The sequence below is a fragment of the Microtus ochrogaster genome, chromosome 18 (genome assembly GCF_000317375.1).
Source record: "Microtus ochrogaster isolate Prairie Vole_2 chromosome 18, MicOch1.0, whole genome shotgun sequence".
NCBI classification, from domain to species: Eukaryota; Metazoa; Chordata; class Mammalia; order Rodentia; family Cricetidae; genus Microtus; species Microtus ochrogaster.
Window position 1 is genome coordinate 36,143,966 of NC_022020.1, and position 6,766 is coordinate 36,150,731.

A 6,766-nucleotide genomic window follows, 5' to 3' on the forward strand; every position below is an offset into this window, starting at 1 on the left:
AGGAAAAGGGTATATCATTTAATATGGCAAAAGAAACTGAACAGAGATATTACCAGACTAAATGACTTGGTTTATGGCAACAGAAAAGAGCATTGTTAGAATAAGGTTAAATATGTGATGATATTTTGTTTTGCAGTAACATGTAAACCTTGCCTGAGGATTAGAGTGTGGAAAAAGCCACTAGTTAGACATAGGGGCTGGGCAGTTGTGGCACACATATTTATTCCCAGAACTCTGAAGATAGAGGCAGACAAATCTCTGTGACTTCAAGGCTACACTGGACTACACAAAATTGATTCAGTCTAAAAGAGAAACAGAGCCAGGTGGTGGTGGCTCACACCTTTGATCCCAGTACTTTGGAGAGTCACCGGCCTTTAATTCAAGCATTAGGGAGCTGGAGACAGGAAGTATATGGCTGGGCAGAGAAAGGAATATAAAGCGGGAGGAGACACGAGCTCACTGCCTTCTGTCTAAGAACTTGTAAAGACAGGATACCGTTTATGGTCTGAGGAATTCTCAGAGGTAAGAACTAATGGCTGGTTGCTCTGCTTCTTTAATATTTCAGCTTTCATCCCCTAATATCTGACTCTAGGTTTTTATAATTAAGACTGATTAGAATCCATGCTACAACATACTACATAGGTAATAGTTATTGGTGGTCACTTGCAAAACAAGATTTTAACTCAAACCCAAAGTCAAGAAACAGCAAATTAAATAAAAAATAACTTTTTAAAAAATCCTAGCAATGCAATTTTTTTTTGAGTTGTCTCTCAAGGTAAAGAAAAATCTACACTATAATGAATGGCAGCAACTCCTATTGCTAAGAGGGAATCTATACAAATACTAATATAATATTAATTTGACAGCAATCAGATTTACCAACTTTAAAAATTAGAATTGTGAAGCTAAAAAATGAATAAAAATATTTTAAAAGAGTGAAAAATTTGTATGGAATTGATGTGAACTTATAGCCTTGAATAGTTAAAAATAATATTGTTTACTGTTACTAAATTATCCTACTAATACAGTAGTAGGGAAGAAAGCAACATAAAAACATGAAGAAGCAAAATAATTAAAAACATTAAAATAAATGACAAATTAAATCAAATATAAATTCCTGGAATATAATATATAATATACATATAGAATATAATTATGCACTTATAGCCAGTCATATATATATATATATATAAAATCTCACTATAGGCATCTGTTAGAGAGACTATCAGACAAGATAATATAAATTCAACCTTAGACTCTTATTGCAGTCAACAACTAAAAAACAAAGATATCAAGGATAAAAATGTAAAGACTAAATATCTAGGAACCTAATAAAAATCACTGAGATAACCAAACTGATATAATTTTAAACATTAAAAAGAGGTATTATTGACAATAATTATAATAAGTGTCTTTTGATAGCTTAGTAAGTATGTGCAGAATTTCTAACCCCCCAGACACCTAATTATATAGCTTCATACTGCATGAAAGGAAACATTGGCAGTATCTTACATTAAAAGCAACAAAATAATCTTCAGAATGAAACATTTATCATAGCTCTTTCAATGCTTTATGGAAGAATTGATCATAGTTCATGGTGCATAAAGCATAGGGGCTGTACTATTAATGAAGTCAAGAAAGTAGTGTAGCTAAAGAGGGCTCAGAAAAGCAGTGGTGACCTTTCTGTGGTTAATATTTATCTAACAACTGTTGAACCATGTTTAACCTTGCTGTTTGCTTATATTTTAAGTTTAACTCTGATAAATTACACACAACTAATTTTAAAGAGTGCACCTCACCATATTTACACTGGAATATTTATATTTAATGTACATAGTAAACATAATGCTTTTCCTAGTCTTTAAAAAACTAATACACAAGCTGGGCGGTGGTGGCGCACGCCTTTAATCCCAGCACTCGGGAGGCAGAGGCAGGTGGATCTCTGTGAGTTCGAGACCAGCCTGGTCTACAGAGCTAGTTCCAGGACAGGCTCCAAAGCCACAGAGAAACCCTGTCTCGAAAAACCAAAAAAAAAAAAAAAAAAAAAAAAAAAAAAACTAATACACATATTTATCTTCTACATTTTGTTTCTTGGATTCCTTTATTTCATTTCCTTCTTTTTTTCTTTTATTGCTTACTAAAGGATATTTTTAGACTAAATAATAGGTGTATCACGACATCCTCATAGACCATAGACCATAGACCATCATGCTGTACCGCTTGTTCCCCTCCATCCAGCTGTGACCTCCCTTCCCTTTCTGTCCACAGGGAGTCCCATTTCCTACTGTATATAATCCACTATTCTATATTCAGCTCCCTCAGTATTTATTTCATTTCTTTCTCACCTCTTCTGATTTCCTTTCTAGTGTACAGCTCCCTAGAATTCCAGTGTCCATTCTCTTTAATCATTTTCTTTTGTTGGTGGACAGGTAGTTTGGCTAGGTTTCCCAGCATTGTGATTCCATTCCGCTATTTTGAATTAGGCAACTAAAAGCATGCATATACAGGAATCTCTGACATGTCCCTCCTTTCCTTCCCCCATACATCCTTTCCTTCCTCCCCTCCTTCCTACCTCTCTTTCTTTTATCATTTTCTTTCTTCTCTTTTCTTTCTTCCTATGTTTATTTTCCCAATAATCATTTTATATGTTTTACACAAACAAACACATTAATTTTTGATAAGTGTTTTGTTGGTCTTTCCTAATTATTCCCGATTAGAAGCTTTTCAAAAGTGGTGGACACTCAATTATTATTTAAAAGGAATGCATAGAAATATGTATGTGTGTGTTTGTGCATGCATGTGCACACATGAGTGCACATGTGTGCATGCTGATGATGCTGGTCATTCCTGAGGTATGAACATGATCATTTAGGATCTCAAGCATTTCAGTATGTGTAGAAATGCCCTCTAAGGTTTTGGAGCTGTCAGAGAAAACTACATCAGTACACAAGGAATACCACACTGAAAGTTACTGTTACAGAAAACAAGTGCAGCTCCAATCCTTTGAATGAGTTTCTGTGAATACCAGGAAAAGTGAGTGGAAAAATAATGAATGACCACTGTGTAATGCATGGCCCATGTGATTAGGACACTTCCATTTTATAGTAAGCACCCATGGATGATAGACTCCTCTTCACAGAGACTTGGAGTTAGGGCATGGCCTTTCTTTTTAATTATTATAAATTATAATTTAATTTATAGTTTTATTGCGTTGAGAATTTCATGTGTGAGTACTGTATATACCATCATTTCCACTGTCTTCCTCTTCCAATTGATTTTGCATCTCCTCCACTACATTTCAAGTTTACTTAATCTTTGCTTTATTATTGTCACACACACACACATGACCATTTTGTGTTGCTGTGTACATGAATTATATCTGACTACATGGGATTTGATAACTTAACAAGGATCTCCTCTCTGGAAAAGAGTGATTCTCCTACCAGCCACTGACTGCCTGTAGCTCATCATCTAAGTATGAGTTTTTCTTAATGATAACATTTCAAAGAAATGGCACCTACAAGAAAGGCATTTTTAGGTTGTGGAAAAATTATGTTTCAAAAGGCAAAAAAAAAAAAGAATTTAGAATGTTAGAATGTCAAGTTTTCTAAATTAAATGTAGTAGAAAAGGTAGCCAGGAGTCTACACTAGGAAGAAAGCTATCTGAACCACAGAAAAACTGAAGACACAGTAGTGTCTTAATGGGCACTCCACAGAACCTTTCTGCAGTTTGGACTTTCTGAATATGTGCAAGGGAGACCACCTGGAACTCACACAGCTCATATAGTCTCTTACACCATCTGTGAACGTTAGCCTACCATTAGAATTTCCCCAGTGTTGTTGATGCTTCGTCATCCAGCAGTCCCTTCACTTAATCAGACAAATTACAATCTCCTGTAATTTCTGGGGTGGGGGTACTATGGGGTTGGTGTAATGTTGAGAGAGAGAGTTTTAACATTTCTCTGTAGGTTTCTACCTCAAACCTCCCCCTGGCATTCTGTGATCTTTGAAACTCTCTGGAGTTCTTACAAGCAAACAAACCTTACAAAATATTCTCCTTTCATGAAAGTATTTATGATTTACTTTGTGACTGGTGCCATTACCATTTGTTTTCTCTGTCTTGTATGTATCCAACATTATCTTCACCCTTACTATTCTTTTAGCTCTTTTTCTATATCACTTTTTTGCTTTCATTTAATTCGATGCAAGTATGAGTACAAACACATGAAGCCAACTTAGTGGTAACTACCACTCTCAGCAATCACATTTCTAACCTTGTTTTGGATATGAAAAATACCAGATTGATCCCTGAAGGAGAGGACCAATGATGGGAAGATTGGCATAGCATTCCATTGTCTTTAACTTCCAAGAAAAACACATTCTATTTGAAGGCACACTTGTGGTATAAATTTTCAGCAAATTTTCAGCAACCTTGTACCAAAGATGGTTCGTAATGATGGCAATGGGATCTGAGGGCCCTCGCTTATAAATTATGATGTTATACATCACACAAGAAATATAAAACCCATGCTATAAAATGTATTAAGAAGGGAACCAAGTATTTAAATTAATATTTTTAATTAAGCTCTTGAAAATGACTGAAAAATCATGAAATTATTAAGAAGGAAATTGCTTAAGAGCAAGGTTATTTGTGCATTAAATTTCCTACAGGAAAGCAAATGATTGAGAATGAAGTAGACTATTATTTTAAATGTTCTTGAGGGGACAATGAGAACTATTTACACCAATCAATGTATTTCCTGAATTCCAGAAAGAAAATGCATGCAGACTTACTCAGCTTCTGAATTTTAATCACAAAATAATAAATAAACTACAAACATAGCTGGGTAGATGGAAAATGAATGTGTTTCTTTACCAAAAGTAATAAAAAAGTTAAACTGACTTCAAATTTCAGAAATCAAATCTATGTTCAGTTCTGTCAAAACAGGGAAAGAGGGCACAAAACAGATTATATCAAATTATTCATAATAAGAAAGATAAAATTGGAATAAATGACAACCTAAAAGACAAGGCAAAATGCTAATTGTGTGTGTTATTAAATGAACTAATATGCATATGATGATATGATGTTTTATAAGTAGCTCATTTTACACAAGTCCTAGGATGGCCATATCTTTTTCTAATAGCTAGGAACATTATACAAACTATAGGAAAGATAGAAAGTTTTACCTATGAACGTTTCTCCAGGGTAGGCTTTGTCAAGCAGTGATGCTAAAAGTGTAAAAAGGGGTTTACTGAGTTCACTTCCTAGGCTCAACCTCTGCCATAGGGACTAGAGGACATTCATGCACCTTCTGTCATGCATTAAGTGAATTTTGAAATTTTATCAAAGATTTCTATTTATTCAAACCTTAGAAAAAATACATTAGAACAATTTAGAGCTATCAAAACAGCTTGTTAGAAAATAATTGTTTTTCCTCAAGAGTTAGATATTAAAATTTCTACAAATGTAATTATTTGACCAGACTAAATTGAAACACTTATAGGCATAAACCACATTGTAGGCCCAATGTATGGCTTTAGAGAGGCAATAAACAGCTGCCTCTCTAGGACCACTCAACTTGTTTGGTTTTGCTTATTTTTTAAATTTTTATTTGCTGTGTTATTTATGTAGAAAGATGGGGTAAAAATCCTGTATATAAAATGTGTAGTGTTATTCACCCGCAAGCCTAGCATTTAAGAGGATGAAATGGAAGATCATGAGTTAGGCTATTATGGGCCATAGTATGACCCCCCCCCTCTCATATATGTATATAAACATATTACAACAATTACTTTATTACACTATACAATAAAATTGTAGCCCTGATAATGAGATCTGTAGTCTTTTGAATGTGTGTTGTAAAACTACAGCTTAAGGACCAAGTAAGAGTAGCTTTTATTCATACTTGCTTTAGGCTTAAATATCTTTCAAAAATTATGTATGTTCAGAAGTGGAAACTCAAATGTCTGGGTCCCCAAGAAGCTGATGTTTTTCCCTTAAAAGTCTATGATGATCTGGGAAACTTAGGAGGTCTGAGCAACAATCTATCCGAAGCTATATTCCTGCCTGTTTTCAGTGCAGTCTGGTGGTCTCTGGGCTTGCAAGCACCCACCTTAGTGATATAGGCACTGGTTCCTTAAGAAAATTAGTAATGTCTATTCATGGTAAAACTTTCATTTCAGTTGACTTCTGTAATTACTCTGTGAAAACTGATATTTCTTGAGGCTACTCATCACAGTAATCCGTGAGGAACTGTTCGCAGCTGTTGGACCACACATTCTGATCCTGTTAGGGTCATTTTGACTATACTGAATGTGGAGCCTTTCATGAAGTTGCTGGGCTCTCAAAGGAAGAATACCTGATGTAGAACAGCTCTGACACTGCTCAACTTTACAACTTGGCATTTTCAAAGATTCCTGTCCTCAGTTCTGCCACCCTCAGGTGGCCCATCTTGTTCTCAGACTGGCCTTCTCAAGGCTGAGTGGTTACAAAGCGGGAATCACATGTAAAGTGCGGGGCATGTCAGTAGAAAAGGAGAAAATATATATGGTCTCTCTCTTTAAGAGTGGATAAAACATTCAAGGGGACCTGACATCCTCACACTTGCAGGCAAAGCAGCAAGGCACATAAAATAAAAATAAATTACTAGGGGCTGGAGAGATCGCTCAGTGGTTAAGAGCACTGACTGCTCTTCCAGAGGACTCGGCTTTAATTCTCATCACTGAAATGGCAGCTCCTAACTGTCTGCACCTCCATTTCAGG